Consider the following 19,234-nt stretch of genomic DNA (forward strand, 5'->3'; position numbering starts at 1 on the left):
CAAACATTTAAAGAACAGTTAATTCCAATACTACATACACTATTTTTGAAAATTGGGGAAGAAGGAGTCCTCCCAAATTCTTTGTATGATACAAATATGGTTTTGATACCCAAACCAGGAAGAGACAAAACAGAGAAAGAACATTATAGACCAATTTCCCTAATGAATATAGATGCAAAAATTTTAAATAAGATTTTAGCAAAACGAATACAGCATCTTATCACGAGATTAATACATTATGATCAGGTAGGATTCATACCAGGACTACAGGGCTGGTTCAATATTAGGAAAACTATTAGCATTATCGATCACATCAACAGCAAAGCTAACAAAAACCACATGATTATCTCAATAGATGCAGAAAAAGCTTTTGACAAAATACAACACCCATTCCCACTAAAAACACTGGAGAACGTAGGAATAAAGGGAACTTTCCATAAAATAATAAGCAGTATCTATCTAAAACCTTCAGCAAGCATTATATGCAATGGTGATAAGCTAGATGCATTCCAAGTAAGATCAGGGGTGAAACAAGGTTGTCCATTATCACCACTATTATTCAATATGGTACTAGAAATGTTAGCTGTAGCAATTAGACAAGATAAAGATATTCAAGGAATTAGAATAGCCAAAGAAGAAACTAAGTTATCACTCTTTGCAGATGATATGATGATTTACCTAGAGAATCCCAGAGATTCAAGTAAAAAATTACTTGAATTAATAAACAACTTTGGCAAAGCTGCAGGGTACAAAATAAACCCACACAAATCTTCTGCATTCCTATATATTAGCAACAAAGTTCAACAGCAAGAGATAGAAAGAGAAATCCCATTTAAAGTTAGGGTAGACAGTATAAAATACTTAGGAGTCTACCTGCCAAAACAAACCCAGGGACTATATGAACACAATTACAAGACACTTTTTGCACAAATAAAGTCAGATTTAAGTAAGTGGAAAAACATTAGTTGCTCATGGGTAGGCCGTGCTAATATAGTAAAAATGACAATTCTACCCAAATTAATATACTTATTTAGTGCCATACCAATTAAACTATCAGACAATTACTTTCTAGAGCTGGATAAAATAATATCAAAATTCATTTGGAAAAACAAAAGGTCCAGAATATCAAAGGGACTAATGAAAAGAAATGCTTGGGAAGGTGGCCTAGCGCTACCAGACCTCAAACTGTACTATAAAGCAGCAATTATCAAAACCACTTGGTATTGGCTAAGAAACAGAGAGGTAGACAAGTGGAATAGACTTGGCACTCAAGATGCAGAAGGCAAGGAATATAGCAACCTTCTGTTTGATAAACCCAAGGACCCCAGCTTCTGGGATAAGAACTCATTGTTTGACAAAAATTGCTGGGAAAACTGGATAACAGTGTGGCGGAAATTAGGCATAGACCCATACCTGACACCGTACACAAGAATAAAGTCCAAATGGGTACATGATTTAGGTATAAAGATTGATACTATGAATAAACTGGAGAAGCAAGGAATAGTGTATTTATCAGATCTATGGAGAAGGGAAGAATTCTTTACTAAAGGAGAGATAGAATGCATTATGAAATGCAAAATGGATAACTTTGAGTACATTAAACTGAGAAGTTTTTGCACAACCAAACCCAATGCAACCAAAATCCGGAGGGATGTAGTAAATTGGGAAAAAATTTTTACAGCTAAGTTCGGGGATAAAGGCCTCATTTCTAGAATATATAGAGAACTGACCCAAATGTATAATCATACAAGTCATTCCCCAATTGATATATGGTCAAAGGATATGAACAGGCAATTTTCAGAGGAAGAAATTAAAGCTATCTATAATCATATGAAAAAATGCTCTAAATCACTATTGGTTAGAGAGATGCAAATCAAAACAACTCTGAGGTACCACATCACACCTATAAGATTGGCAAACATGACAGAACAAGAAAATGATAAATGCTGGAGAGGATGTGGGAGAGTTGGAACACTAATTCATTGTTGGTGGAGCTGTGAGAGCATCCAACCATTCTGGAGAGCAATTTGGAACTATGCCCAAAGGGCTACAAAAATGTGCATACCCTTTGACCCAGCAATATCGCTACTAGGACTATATCCCCAAGAGATCATAAAAATGGGAAAGGGTCCCACATGTACAAAAATATTTATAGCAGCACTCTATGTAGTTGCCAAAAACTGGAAGTCAAGGGGATGTCCATCAATTGGGGAATGGCTGAATAAATTATGGTATATGAATGTAATGGAGTACTATTGTGCCATAAGAAATGATGAACAAGAAGAATTCAGAGAGGCCTGGAAGGACTTATATGACCTGATGCTGAGAGAAAGGAGCAGAACCAGGAGAACTTTATGCACAGCAACAACCACAGTGTGTGAGAGTTTTTTCTGGTAGACTTAGATTTTTGTAATAACACAAGAACTTCTGAGAAAAAAAAATCCCAATGGTGGACCTCAAGGCAAAATGCCTTCCACACTCAGAGAGAGAAATATGGAAGTCACTCACATAATGTAGCAGATCATGTTTGTGTATGTGTATCTGTTTGTGTATCATGTTCTGATTTGTTATACGGATTCTTTCATTTATCTTAGTCTGACTACATAGCATGGCTATAGTGAAAATATACTCAATAGGAAAGTATATGTAGAATCTACAGAGAATTGTATGCAGTGGTGGGGATGGAGGGAGATGGTGGGGGGTGGGTGGGGAGGGATAAAATCGCAATTGTATGGCAGTGATTGTTAAACATTAAAAAAATAAAAACAATAAATAAAATAAAAAAAAATATAAAAAAAAATAAAAGCTCAAAATGCTGGGATGTTTAGTCTTTTATATAAATTTTAATATAAAATATCACTGCTAAGAACTACTGCTGTCTTTCACTTTTAAAGCTGATTGTGGTTGTCTTAGAACTTAATAGTAATTAAAAAAAATTGGGGACAGATAAGTGGTACAGTGGACAGAGCACTAGAGGAACTGAGTTCAAATTCAGCCTCAGGCACCTGACACTTGCTAGCTGCGTGATTCAGGGCAAGTCAGGTAAACCCTGATTGCCTTAGAGGGAAAATGTGCCTATGATAAACTTGCAAAAATAGAAATTCGAGGAGGTTTTTTTTTTAATTTCTTTATGTCATACTTTGTGTTTTAACTTATTATGCACAAAGATGAATTATACAAAAAAAAAAACCCACTTCTATTTATTTCCTTATCTTATAAAGGAGTTCACTTAAGGCATTGTTATACATAGGTTTATGCCACTGAGAGATTAATATCTGTTCAGAAATAATTTCATTGTTCTAAAGGACTCTTTTCCGGGAAATACCTTCTACCAATGGAAAATAGCGACTGCTCTATGACTTTGTATCTTAGAGTTGCCAAGGACACTGAGGGATTAAGTTATTTCCCAGGGAGGAACAAACATTATTTGCTAGAGGAAGAACTTGAACACGGTGTTCCTGCATCCAAGATTGTTTCCCGGTGATTTTCTAAGGGAAGCAAAATTTTTCAAAACATTCACTGATAATTTGAACACTTCTAAACTTATTCCTCATTCAAAAATCATCTTCCAATGGTATACTGGATAGAGTGATAGACTGGAAATGAGAAGATTAGATGAAAATCCCACCTCAGGTCCTTGAATGAATGAATAAATGAAGGAGGAGGAATTATTGGGTGATGACTCTGTTGCTGTTATGTTGACATTGTACAGTCATTTCAGTTGTGTCTGACATTTTGTGACCCTATTTGGGGTGTTTTGGGCAAAGATTCTAGAGTGATTTATCATTTCCTTCTCCCACTCCTTTTGCAGATGAAGAAATTGATGCAAATAGGATTAAGTGATTTGCCCAGGGGCACACATCTATAGAGAGCCTGAGTTCAGATTTGAACTCATAACAATGATTCTTCATGACTCCCAGAACCAACACTCTATTCTCTGTGCCAATTTACTGCCCCAATCACTATGCACTAAGTGTGAAGGTAAAGTTAAGGGGTACAACAACGGGCCCTACACCAAAGAATCTCGTAAATATAATTATAATTAAGGTTGGAGACAACTCATATGCAGGGGTGGACGTCAATAAATTAAATGACAAAGATGGTGAGACATTAGAAAAGCCAACTGAAATTGTTTCCAGAGAAGACAGAGGTGTTAATGTGCATGAGAGATTAAAAAAAAAAAATAGGGCCAGAGAAGGTTACCAGAGTATATGTCATGGGAGGATCAAAATTATCTAGGATGGATATAAGTCTGTACGATCTGAAACAGCACCTAGTTGGTTGGTTTGTTGATTGTTGTCCTTCATTCTCGAAGAAGGCCAAAATGACAGCACCATGATAAAGGGAAATTTCAGTGTCTTCGACTGTGACTGATCAGATCAATATGAATTTGGAATGCTCTACCACAGGTTGGGCACAGAGTAGTCCATGTGAATATTTGGAGTGCATACTCCAAATCTGTGCATCCTATGTTTACTTTGTGCTGTCTCAATTCTGCTTTGTTCATAGAGCACAGCACCCTTTCTGATGTAGGCATGCCATGTTGAACGGTCCTGTGCCAGTGTCTCCCATGCTGCACAGTCAAATCCAAAGTTCTTGAGAGAGACTTTGAGAGTGTCCTTGGATGGTTTCTTCTGGTCACCCTGTGATCGCCTGCCCCATGAGAGTGTTCATATAATAGTTCTATCTGGTAAGCTTATATTTTGCATCCAAACAACATGACCAGCCCATCGGATTTGCATTCTCTGAAGCATAGTTTGAATGCTTGGCAGTTCACTTCCAGCAAGGACTTCAGTGTCTGGTACCTTATCCTTCCAGGTGATCCCCAGAATCTTCTTAAGACTTTTCAAACGGAAACAATTCAGTTTTCTGGAATGGAACTGGTAGACTGTCTATGTTTCACAGGCATACGACAATGAGGTTGACACAACAGCTCTGTAGACCTTCAGTTTGGTAGTTAGTCTAATACCTCTTCTTTCCCAAACTTTTTATCAGAGTTTCTCAAACACTGAGCTAGCTTAAGCAATGTGTACATCAACCTCATTGTATATGTGTGCATCCCTGGAAAGTACACTACCAAGGTAAGGGAACTTATCCCAGCATTCAAAACTTCTCCATTTGTTGTAATCCATGATTCCAGGAATGCAGGGCTGGTTCAATATTAGGAAAACTATTAGCATTATCGATCATATCAACAACAAAACTAACAAAAACCGTATGATTATCTCAATACATGCAGAAAAAGCATTTGACAAAATACAACAACCATTCCTATTAAAAACACTGGAGAACATAGGAATAAAGGGTACTTTCCATAAAATAATAATCTGTATCTACCTAAAACCATCAGCAAGCATGATATGCAATGGAGATAAGCTAGATGCATTTCTGCTAGACGCATTTCCAATAAGACCAGGGGTGAAACAGAGATGTCCAGTATCACCACTATTATTCAATATAGTACTACAAATATTAGTTGTAGCAATTAGACAAGATAAAGAAATTGAAGTAATAAGAATAGGCAAAGAAGAAACTAAGTTATCATTCTTTGCAGATGGTATGATGATATACTTAGAGAATCCCAGAGGTTCAACTAAAAAACTATTTGATATAATAAACAATTTTGGCAAAGTTAAGGTTACAAAATAAACCCACAGAAATCTTCTGCATTCCCATATATTAATAACAAAGTCTGACAGCAAGAGATAGAGAAATCCCATTTAATTCTAGGGTAGACACTATAAAATATTTGGGAATTTACCTGCCAAAACAAACCCTGGGATGATATGAACACAATTACACGATGCTTTTTGCACAAATAAAGTCAAATCTAAGTAAGTGGAAAAACATCACTTGCTCATGGGTAGGCCAAGCCAATATAATAAAAGTGACAATTCCACCTAAATTAATTTACTTATTTTGTGCCATACCAATTAAACTATCAGATAGTTATTTTCTAGAGCTGGATAAAATAATATCAAAAGTGATCTGGAAGAACAAAAAGTCCAGAATATCAATGGGAAGAATGAAAAGAAATGCTAGGGAAGGTGGCCTAGCCACTGCTACCAGACCTCAAATTGCATTATAAAACAGCAATTTTCAAAACCATGTGGTACTGGCTAAGAAACAGAAGGGTAGACAAATGGAATAATCTGGGTACTCAAGACCCAGTAGGCAATGAATATTGCACTCTCCTGTTTGATAAACCCAAGGACCCCAGCTTCTGGGATAAGAACTCACTATTAGACAATAATTGATGGGAAAATTTAATAACAACGTGGTAGAAACTAGGCATGGACCAATTCCTGAAACCATACACAAGAATAAAGTCCAAATGGGCACACGATCTAGGTATAAAGACTGGTATCATGGACAAACTGGAGGAGCAAGGGATAATGTATTTATCAGATTTATGAGGAAGGGAAGAATTTTTGACTAAAGCAGAGATAGAAAACATTGTGAAGTGCAAGATGGATAATTTTGATTATATTAAACTGAAAAGTTTTTGCACAACCAAACCCAATTCAACCAAAATTAGGAGGAATGTAGTATATTGGGAAAAATTTTTATAGTTAATCTCGGAGATAAAGGCCTCATTTCTAGAATATATAGAGAACTCAGTCCAATGTACAACAATCCAAGTCATTCCCCAATGGGGAATACGAACAAAGGATATGAACAGGTAATTTTCAGAGGAAGAAATTAAAGATATCTATAATAATATGAAAAAATTCTCTAAATCACTTTTGATTAGAGAGATGCAAATGAAAACACCTCTGAGGTACTACATTACACTTGTCAGATTGGCAAACATGACAGAACAGGAAAATGATAAATGTTGAAGAGGAAGTGGGAGAGATTCAACACTAAATCATTGTTGGTGGAGCTGTGAGCTCATCCAAACATTCTGGAGAGCGGTTTGGAACTATGCCCAAAGGGTTACAAAAATATGCATACCCTTTGACCCAGCAATATTGCCTCTAGGACTGCATCCTTAAGAGATCATAAAAACATGGGAAAGGGTCCCATATGTATAAAAATATTTATAGCAGCACTCTTTGTGTGGCCAAGAACTGGAAATCAAGGGGATGCCTATCATTTGGGGAATGGCTGAATAAATTTTGGTGTATCAATGCAATGGAATACTATTGTGCCATAAGAAATGATGAACAAGAAGACTTCAGAGAGGCCTGGGAAGACTTTTATGATCTGATGCTGAGTGAAAGGAGCAGAACCAGGGGAACTTTGTGCGCAGCAATGACCACAGTGTGCGAGAGGTTTTTTGTTTGTTTGTTTGTTTTTTCTGGTAGACCTGGATCTTCATAGCAATGCAAGGACATTAAAAAAAATTTCCCAATGACCTTCTAAGGCAAAATGCCTTCCACATTTAGAGAAAGTACTATAGAATTCAATTGCAGAAGGTAGCAGATCATTTGTGTGTGTGTGTGTGTGTGTGTGTTGTGTTTTGCTTCGTTATATGATTTCTCACATTTATTTTAGTTCTTCTACACAGCATGATATAATGAAAATGTATTCAATAGGAACGTATGTGTAGATCCTATATAAAATTGTATGCTGTCATGGAGAGGGAGGGAGCTGGTGGAGAGTAGGTAGGGGGAAAAATCTAAGCATTGTAGTGGTGATTGTAGAGCACTAATAATAAATAAAATGAATATATTTTTAAAAAAAGAATAACAATTTCCAGAAAGATGTAGGGCTTTATTCAAGCTAAGATCATTATCCTCCAATTTAAAATAAACCTGCAAACAGAAGCTAATGAATGTACATGCAACCTATTCTCTATATAAAGGCCTGAGTTCATTTGCCAGCTTTGATTTATATGACACTGGCCCTCATAACAGGGGACTGTCTTTCAAGATAAATGGTGTTTTAACTATCTCAGTGCGATAGCCTAGTGCAGGTGCATTCAAGCGCAGCTGTTTTGGTGGACTTGCATGTCCCAGACTATGGTATTTGGAGCCTGGAGGAGAACAAAATTAGCACTTGGAAGCTAGGGAACTTTGGGAACCAAATTTCAAAGTTTCAGCATTGGAAATAAAGTAAGAAAAAAGTACATTCATCATTACCTGATGAATTTAAGATGAAGTACTCATATTTATCACCACCTCTTTTGGGTTTTTTTTTCTTCTTGGGACATTATGTTTTCAGTATGTAATTAACGTATAATTCTCCAGGCTTCACTTTTGCTTTAATTTTTCCAGAATATGAAATAGGTTGCAGTCCACAAAATGTAGTAATTTTATAGCTTCAAAGAAAATTGTTTTCAAAAGTGTTCTTAGCTGCACGAGTTCTCTATCCACTTTGGATGAAGACATAAGGTTTATTTCAACTCTAACTTCTAAAGCAAAATTGTTCTATTTGGAAAAGACAAACAACTATTAGGGAATACTTATATTGAAAAAACTCACTATCTTCAGTACATTTCTAATATCATGGGGGTGCTACCATTAAAGGCTTTTGTTTAGTTTGTTTTCAAAAGAAACTATATGACAAAGAATGAAACCTCCACATCTTAGACAAAGTTGGCTAAAGGCAGACAAAAAAAACAAAGCAAAGCAAAAAATAGCAATGAACAATCAGCTAAATCAGGGACTCTTCTCAAAATGGTCTTAAAAGAGTTATATTCCGAATTTTTCTGCCCCTTCTATAGGTAATAACATGCAATATACTCTATTCTCATCACTCGCAGTACTTACGTTCTTTCTAAGGAAAATATATGACGAAATACCTGCAAACTTCTGATCACAATATTTACTTTGACACTTTCTGGAATACTGTCATATGCAGATCAACAAATTTCCCCTTCATTTTTCTAGATTTACAATAAGTATTGTTGATTCATTGATATTGAACTACAGCTAAGAGCACTATAACTCATGCTTAAAGGAAACTTTTAACACGTTTTTTCTCTATAAGTGAAAATATAGGCTTTTTGCACTTAGTACTACATTTGGGGGGACAATTTAAATAGCTAAACCACAAATAAATAAAGCACACAAATTAAAAGATAGCACTAAAGAGACTGTGAAAAATTTTTTCCTTTTATTGTGAGAGTTAAAACAAGAGGCAAAGTATCCCTATTTTCAACCTCAGTTGGGCATGTATATATCAGGGAACTCAAATTTTCCATAGCTCTGTGACTGTAAAAGCACCATGAGTATTGATTTTGGGATTACAAATAAATTTTAATTAGTATGTAAATTCACAAATGCAGAATATGCCAATATTGAGGACTGACTGTATGAATAATCTCTGTTGTTACTTGTGATAAGCTACCTTTTTTTTTGTATTTCTAAGTTGCTCTCACTTGAATGGATCTGAATAAAAATGCGTTTGTAAATGCTTATTTTATTCCAGAAATTAAAAAAAGAAATAAATGCTGCACACTATTTTAATTCATATAATATGAAGTGAATTTATAGAGGCATCAAATATGTTTAATGTGGAAAATTAAACTATTTACATATTGTCCTCCTTCATAACTTAACCTTATCCAGCTCTACCTAGCACAGTAGAAAATGTTGGCTTCCCCTGGGTTATTGATTCTGTCATCTGTGACTCAAGGAATTATTCATTTGGCTAGAAACTGATATTCCTTCTTAATGGAAAACATCTCCAAGTTTTCTTTTATGATATGCCTTGAAATGAATTTTGTAATAAAGTAATAATTTAAGATAAATTTTCCTACATGGGTTTGAACCAGAGCAGCTAAAAGTAAAAAGAATTTTGACTTTTTAAAACATTTTTAGCTACATTACAACCTTACTGACTATATGCTCCCTTTTTATATACTCTTTCACACTGAGAAACAAAGCAGAGTGTTCTTTGTTTGTAGGCAGATGTTATTGGAAGGGATGATCATTCAAATTATTATTGAAATACTTCTCTCCAGGGAAAAAGGAAGCATTTGGAGTAAGATTCTTTCACTGTGTGTTTTGGCGAATGACTAAAAACACATTCCAAAGTGCTCTGGAAAGATAAGAGCAAAGTTTTATTTTGATATTTTAGAGAGAATGGCAGTGTCCTCTTCTTACTTTTTAAGCTCAGTATTTTTGTGACATTTGTATATTTATCTGATGTAACTATATGCAACATTGAAGAGTTTTGGGGTTGTATTCCTTAGGAAATTAGGAGCTCCCTGAGAAATAACTATGTGTGAAAAGAGGTGGATCAAGGTTTTGCCCTAAATGGAGCTCTATTTCATGTACACTATAATTGGTTGAAATTGAGGGGTACACTACCTGGAAGGTGCTCCTGAGAACTGAAATCTAAGGTCCTCACTATTCAAAAGAGTCTAAGGAAAATGAAACTAGGTATTGTGTCCTTCTATAGGCTGCCTGAAACAATGTCCTAGGTACCTTCTATAAATGTTGAAGCTAGAAGAGAGATAACCTGTACTTGAAAAGAAGCAAATTGTGTGTGTGTGTGTGTGTGTGTGTGCATGTGTGTGTGGACATGCACACCTGTATGCACACATGTGCACATATGTTTTGGGTGTCAGCTGCCACAAGACATAGTAAATATCAGTAGTCAAGAGGCAAGACTTAGTCGCTGGTCATCTCATTCAGCCAGGTCTAGTTAGCCAATACTGTGTTGCCTTCCAGAACAACACTGAAATCTTACATTGAGGGACATTGCTAGAAATGCTCCTGACTGTTCCCATCTACAAGAACTACTTTGGATGAGGGATTGAGGGAACACATCTTTATTGAGGCCATTATTTCCTACAACCTACTACCACCAAAATTTGCTCCTTTGGATAGGTCTTCCTTTCAACACATTGAAGGAGAGAAGGGAGCACCCCCAAGAGATACACCCTTTGCAGTTACTTACCTATCTTCCTCACACAGCAAGGGCAAAACCAGTTAAGCACAGGCAAGTGTTACCTCATCTTAAGCAGGATTGGTCAGTTAATTTCTGCTTGTATCACTTTTGAGTCTTGGCGGAATGTGTCAAGTTTTTGTTATCCTCTGCCTCTGGTAGGCTCTTAGAAAATATGATAACAGGGAGAAAGAGGTGACTAGGTCCATGTTTACTAGTGGATAGTGATGTTGATAAAGGGAAGAAGTGAGTTAGTGGAAAATAGTTTTAACTCACCCTCTTCAAGTCAACAATCCTGGAGTTCTGATCAAACTAGAACCAAGTCAGCAAGAATAATTAGTCAATATTTTATTGTCGTTGAGTTTTTTAAGTCAAGTCCTAGCTCTCCATTAACACATTGTAGATTTTCTTTGTAAAAAATTTGAAATGATTTGCCATTCCTTAAAGTCACAAAGCCCTTAATTCTCTGAGGCTTGATTTAAACACATGAAGACAAATCTTTCAGATTCCAAGACCATTACTCTATCTACTGCACCACCATACTCCCATACCTATTCACCCTTTCAAAATCCTAGAAAAATAAGTCATTTACAGTACATGCCTCCCTATTCTCTCCTTCCATGAATTTTCAACACACTGGGGACAAATTATCTTCAAATCATCACTTAATTCGTAAATCTCTAGAAAACATCAACCCTCTCTACAGATTACTAGACTGTGTTCCTTGCTGACATATCTCAAAAATTTATTTTCCACCCTTTGTTTTTGGTCACACTTCCCTAATGGAATTTACATTGGTTAATTTATATATTTCTGTGCTTACAACAGAGAATTAGCTCCCCGGTAGAGGAGACTAATTTTTCCTCAAACAACCAAGCTAACTACAATATTTGTTTTTCAATTATAATATTTCTTACTCCATAGTATCTACTCTTTTGATCTCCTCCTCATCAAAGTGTAGAAAACTCTTATACTAACAACACAAACTTTTTATTAAAATACTTTTATAAGAGGAATGCAATATTTGTTGTGATCGTCATTCTTGAAAAGGTGGAAAACTTCTCTTCTTCCCTTTCAAAGTTTCTAGTTTGCAAGGCAATGCAAGGACACTTTCAAGGTCTCTCTCAAGAACTTAGGATTTGATTGTGCAACATGGGAGACACTGGCACAGGACTGCTCAGCATGACATACCCACATCAGAAAGGGTACTGTGCTCTATGAGAAAAGCAAAATTGAAACAGCACAATGAAAACATTGGATATACAAGTTTAGAATATCCACTCCAACTATTCACATGGACTATCTGTGCCCAATCTGTGGTAGAGCATTCCAAGCTTATTTTGGTCTGATGAGCCATAATCAGACACAATGAAACTTGGTGTTATCATGGTGATGTCATTTTGGTCCTCTTAGAGAACACAGGACAACAACTAATCAGTATATAAAGTGTTTTCTATGTGCTGCTGTCCCTATCCCAAGCTGGCCAAAGCAATACTGAAGTTGAAAAATATTACATTGCATAAAGGAATAAATGATTTGAATAAGAATTTCAGAGGGTCATTTTTGCTTGCCACAAAGGTATGGCTATCACCTGGCTGTGGGAATGATTTATAAAAAAGCTAAATATATATAATTAGTCTTGAGTATGTTGACTCAGGTCAATTTCTATCTCACTCACAAAGTTGATGTCTTTTGATTACAGAGTAGCATGTGAAAGGTCTAATGAATGGCAGTCACTTATCATTATGGAATCAGTACATGGAAGCTTTGGGAAGGTAAAAGGGAATAGTAATGTATTAAGTGACTAGTATTTGCCAGATTGTGCTAGGTGTTTTTTTCTCATTTAATATTAAGAAATAAAGTAGTGGTAACAAGACACAATTTTCAGGTAACTAAGTGGCAGGAAATGCTAGAAGATTTAGTTATCAAATGAGTGTTTCTAATTTCCACTTATTTTGAAACATCAAGGGAACCTCTCCCCTTTTTGTATGGGAGAGCTAGGAATGATTCTAATGCATACTTTTCTTTAACTTCTTTGCTATTTTTTTCTTGTTTAAATGGTTATGATTATTGCTGGCATGATAGTTTGTTTATAGAGAATGAACTGGATAAAGGTTTATTATGTTCATATATCAAAAGGATAATGCACATAAACTACTTTTGAAAAAAGGGGGCATTGCAGAGTTGTGAGGGCCCTACGTTGCAGCATTATTACTCTTTAATTGCATTTCTTAGAAGATATGTACATTAGAAATGTCTTTAATATTGAGACCAAAGGGAGTAGAATTATATACAGAGATTTTTAAATCTGGATAGTTTCAATATTCTAAAATGCTTCACTTCATATACAACCCTTTGGTATACTCTTGTTTTCATTTTACAGAAAAATTTTTTCAATCCCCCTATCCATTTTCAGTAGCTCTACTCATTTGCTTTGTTTTTGGCAATATGGAAGCATCAATTTATAGGCTATTTTCTCAGTTAAAATGTAGACATCTTTAACGAACTTCAAAGAACTACCATTAGTCCTTTTCAAGAAAGAAGAAAAAACAAAAACAACCTGGCATTGTCCCGGTGTCACAGTGATAATCTCTGTTATTGAAATTTATATTAACTCTAGATAAAGAAGATGAACCATAACTAATTTTGTTGGAAACAAATTTTTTTCCCTCTTTTATTCCTTAGTCTTTCTCTCATGGAATAGGGTCTATCATTTCATAAGTACTTTTACAAACCAAATAACACCTAGTTTTTAAGTACTTTTAAATTTGCTTTTATGAACAAAATTTCGGTGGGAGTAGAGTCAAAATGACAGAACAAAAGCAGGGAATTCTTTGAACTCTCCCCTAAAGTCCTACAAATACTTGTAAAAATGACCCTAAAATTCTTAACTTACAAAATCTTCAAAATGAGAGAGGGAATCAAATTCCCAGTCCAAGAAAATTTGGAAAGTCAACAGGAAGTGTGTTTTACATTGGGCAGGGAGCAGAGTACAATCTGGTATGGGTGGCACTGTCACAGACAAGCTGGAACAAGCCTCAGGAGACTGAGTAATTCGCAGTTGTGGCAGTTTCCAGACTTCTCAAACCAGAAATGTCAAAAAGGTAATTGAGAAAATGCTAGGGGACCTGGGGGAAAGAGAAACATGTGGTCTGGCCAGGCCTGGCCCTGGCACCAGTGGCGGTGGCAACTTCAGCCAGTGGTGATGGTGGCAGCAGCAGCAACAGCAAAGGCAGAGACCGCTTGTGGAGCTCTTCACCCACAGATGTTTGGAGATCAAATGGCTGATGCAAAATTCTTGAAGCCTGGGACAATACATCCACCAAGCAATTTATGTCCCCACTGGAAGCTGAGTCCTACCTTGACAAAGAGTTAGAACTTCAAGTATTTGGCTGGGAAACTGAGTAAATATAATAAAATAACTTAGACTCTATCATCTTACTTTGGTGACAAGGAAGAGCAGAGCATACAACCAGAGGAAGACAGCAGAGTAAAAGCCACTACATCAAAAGCCTCCAAGAGGAATGTGAATTGGTCACAGGCCATCAATGATCTAAAAAATGATTTTGAAAATCTATAAGAGAAGTAGTAGAAAAATTGGGAAGAAAAAAGAGAGTGATGTAAGAAAATCTTGGAAAATCAAGTCAACAGCTTGCTAAAGGAGACCAAAAAACAAAACAAAACACTGAAAAAATGGCACCTTAAAAACAGACTAAACAAAATGGCCAAAAGAAGTTCAACAAGCCAATGAAAGAAGAATGCATTCAAAAGCAGATTTGGACAAGTGGAAAAAGAAGTCCAAAATCTCACTGAAGAAAATAATTCCTGAAAAATCAGAACGGAGCAAATGGAAGCTAATGACTTTATGAGAAATCAAGAAATTATAAAATAGAACCAAAATAGTGGAAAAAAATAGGAGGCAATGTGAAATATCTCATTGGAAAAAAAAAAAAAACAGTGACCTGATGCAGGACAGAAAATTTAAAAATTATTTGATTACCTGAAAGTCATGATGAAAAAATCAGCCTAGACATCATCCTTTAAGTACTTAGAAAGGAAAACTACCCTGATATTCTAGAACCAGAGGGTAGAACAAAAAATAAAAGAACCCACCCATGACCTCCTAAAAGACACACCAAAAGGAAAACTCCTAAAAATATTGTACTGACATTCCAGATTTTCCAGGTCAAGGAGAAAATATTGCAATCAGTCAGAAAGAAATAATTCAAGTACTGTGGAAATACATGCAGGATAAGAGAAGATCTAGCAGTTTCTACATTAAGTAAACCAAAGGCTTGGAATATGATATTCAGGTGGTCAGAGGAGCTAGGATTAAAATCAAGAAGATTCTACCCAGCAAAACTGAGTATAACTCTTCAGGGGAGAAATGGTACTGCAATGAAATAGGGGACTTCCAAGCATTCTTGTTGAAAAGACCAGAGATAAATAGAAAATTTGACTTTCAAATACAAAACTCAAGAGAAGCACGAATACGTAAACAGGAAAGACAAATCATGAGACTTATTAAAGTTGAAATGTTTACATTATTACATGGAAGGATGCTATTTGTAACTCATGAGACCTTTCTCAGTATTAGTAGTTAGAGGAGATAGATAGATAGATAGATAGATAGATAGATAGATAGATAGATAGATAGATAGATAGACGAATGGATGGATAGAGGTCACAGCATCGAGTTGAATATGAAAGGGTGACAAATAAAAAGAAAATTAAGGGATGAGAGAGAAATATATTGGGAGAAGGAGAAAGGGAGAGATAAAATGGGGTAAATTATCTCCCACAAAAGAGGCAAGATAAAGATTTCACAATGAAGGGGAAGAGCAGTGAGATGAGATGAAATGAGTGGACCTTATTCTCATCGGATTTGGCTTAGGGCAGGGATAACATACACACTTAATTGGGTATCTTATCCCACAGGAAAGTAGGAGGGAAAGATCATGAGGGTGAGTGACAGAAGGGAGGGCTAATTGGGGAGGAGTAGCTAGAAACAAACACTTTAGAAAAAGGATAAGGTCAAAGGAGAAAATAGAATAATTTGAGGGGTGGGGTAAGATGGAGAAAAATATAGTTAGTCTTTCACAATATGACTATTATGTAGGTGTTTTGCAAAACTACACGTTTAACCTTTACTGATTTGCTTGCCTTCTCAATGGGAAAGAGGGCGGATGAAAGAAGGGAGAGAATGTGGAGTTCAAAGTTTTAAAAATAAATGTTAAAAAATGTTTTTACATGAAACTGGGAAATAACAAATCTGGACAATGGGGTATAGAAATGTATCTTGTCCTTCAATAAAGTGACAGGGTAGGGGGAAAGGGAGGGATGATAAAAGGGAAGACAGACTGTGTGTGATGGCAAGTCAATTAGAATCTTCTGCTCTTTTTGTTTTAGTATAATCAAATGCCTCTGATTGAACAATGTGATTAAAGTAGATTTCCCCCACCCATTAATAGAGCTGGGGAGATTTTAAGGAATGCCTATATCTTTTGTTAATGAGGCATTGGTTCTCAAGGGTTGTGATGCCCTGTGTCTCTAAAAATATATTAAAAATTCTAAGGTGCACTTTTACTTTGGGCCTTATTTTGGAAAATGTTTTGTCTGTCAGATGAGACTCTGGGAAGCTGCTAAGCAGTTCCCCAGTTTTGAAAACCTAGATGTTGGTGCTTCTCTTTCTGGTAACTATGTATGCATGTAATGGTCAGATAGTTGGATTATTCTGTTGATCTATGATGCACGTATCGGTTATGTGAGACAGTTGGAAGCATGTCTTTTGATCTTTGATTCCTCTCTATTTTCTCTGAAGTTCAGAGCACTGATTTTTTTCCCCTAAACTAAATCAATGACACGTGTGCTTGATTAAAGTGATTGTTGACTCTTTGAAAATTGCTTTCGTTTTAGAAAAGCACATCCAGGAATTTGTGACAGCAGGCCCCCCTCTGTATGTCAGAGTGCTTACTGTTACACTGGAGGAACAAGTAATGAGAATGTATGCCATGTCAGGGTAAGGAGGAGGGAAAAGATGGGGAGAAAATTTGGAACTGAAATTCTTGTGAAAATGAATGTTGAAAACTAGAAATAACTAAATATTTTTAATGGCTTTTATGCTGCATATCTTAATTCCTTTGAATTTCAGTAGAGTAAAATAACAATAAACTTTAAGAATTGTAACCATAATAAGTTGTCACTGATATTTTGCTTCTTGCACTACCATGGTTATCTCAAGTAGTCCCCTCACAGAAAGCTAGTACCAGTGAGAAATAGTATTTTTTGAGAGAGAAAAATTAATCAGTACAATTTCTTTATACGTTAAAAAAAGACCAAAAACATGTGATCTCCCACCTTCACAAAGGGGTAGTTTCGGCGTACCTTGTAATTGTTCTTCATTCTTGTCCTGCTTTATCTTTATAAATTTGTTTTATTTACTTTTGATTTGTTTCTTTTAAATCATTGTATAGCTCTTCTTTCCATTTATGTTATTATACCAAATTATTTAAGGAGGAGTGAAGTGACTCGGGTAGGAAACAGAAAAGTTACATAAGTCATGTGCCAATCAATAGTTGAATTTCCTCAGATGCATGAGTAGCTCTCTGTCTAGTCTGTATAGAAAGTAAAGAATAATTTCAATTCCTGCTTATCTTGCCTCTTTAACTTTATTCTTCTGACTTTAACTCTGCTGACTGAACTTAGTCTGTTATACTACCTATGTTTTCTAAACAAACATTTTGAGATACTCTCTGACTTCTATGAAGGAACTCCTCTGTCTCAAAATCTTTTACAATCTTAGTTTTGATTATTTGGTTTCTTGGTTTTACTCAACTGAGTGCTAGTATAGTCCTGGCTAAGGAATTTATTGTAACTTCCAGGGTTTTGCCCCTATTCCAGCCATTTCTGCATACAAATTCACTTTCCATCGTAATCCATTTATATTTCATAATACAATATTGGCATATATGGTTCCTTTGTTCATCAATTCAATTTACCAATATTTATTGAGTAAACAGCACAAAACCTAGCCAAAAACCTCCAGCCATTCATCATATTAAATCAATACCAGAAAGAACTGATGCATAGAAATATTTGTAGAATTATTTCACATATATTATGCATGTGCACACACATACACACAAACACACACTTATTTGTTGCTAATAGGAGAATCTCTAAGGTAGGTGGAAGGAAATTAAAAAAGGAAAGTTACTTAATAACTTTCTTATAAATTTCCAAAGAATAACAATTGTACATAATGGATTTGCAATACCATAGGCAATCATCTGTTTTTTTTTTAAATTCTACTAGCTTATGTAAATGCTTGTTTTATTTCATAAACTAACTAACTAAATAAAATGAAAACATTGAAAAAGAATATTTTTAAAAATTTCTGTTGTTAAATAATAATCATTTGCATGACTCCTAAGGTGACCAGAAAACAAATAAACAAAAAACTGGTAAGAGTTTATCAAGGTTCTGCTATTTTTATAATCCACCAATTTATAAATATTTCCTTTAATTAGAAAAAAGTGTAAGTCATTGGAAATGTCAAATTTTAATCATATTATATTTAACAAACGAAATCTTGAGGCAGTGGGTGAAAAATGCATGAGAAATTTTAGAATTTTCTCTGTGAATGTAAATCACTGACTGCCTAAAGCAAAGGTGAAACTCAATAAATATTTTTAAAGAAAAAATGAAATTATGTTGTGAGAAATTATATTTTCCCTAACCTGCAATTCTTAAAGAACTTTTTGATACGGAAGAAAAAATAAAATTGAGAAATGTAAACATACTGAATGAGACTATGGTAATTCCTTGAGGCATTTGATTTTCAAAATGCTACATAGATAAAGCAAAAATAAATAAACCGCCTCATTCAATGAAAATTAAAATATGACAGTCCAAAACAAGTCCAGTTTACAACACAAACTTATTTTCAAAATTTTATGGTGGAGGTTGAAATCATACTATCTATCTATCTATCTAGCCATCTATCTATCTATCTATCTATCTATCTATCTATCTATCTATCTATCTATCTATCTAACAAATAGCAATTAAGGAAAAAATAAGATCTTAGCAACAATAAAATTAATCACTTCATGACAAAAATGAATTTGACAAAAAGACAACAAAATATTATGAAATTGGCATAGGTTTTATTGTTTCTTTTGTGATCTCAGTTAATCAGCAATGGAATTGAAACCATATTAGAATTTCAGAATCTCAATACGTAATGAATCATGGGAGGAAGTATTTATTTCACTTAAGATGATGACGACAAAATTTCATAGAAATGAATGTTGAATACTAAGAAAAAACATGAGAGGAAATAGAATCAAGAGTCCATGTAGAGGTATTGTACCTTCCAAGAAGAAGATAG

The sequence above is a fragment of the Notamacropus eugenii genome, chromosome 5 (assembly GCF_028372415.1).
Source record: "Notamacropus eugenii isolate mMacEug1 chromosome 5, mMacEug1.pri_v2, whole genome shotgun sequence".
NCBI lineage: Eukaryota > Metazoa > Chordata > Mammalia > Diprotodontia > Macropodidae > Notamacropus > Notamacropus eugenii.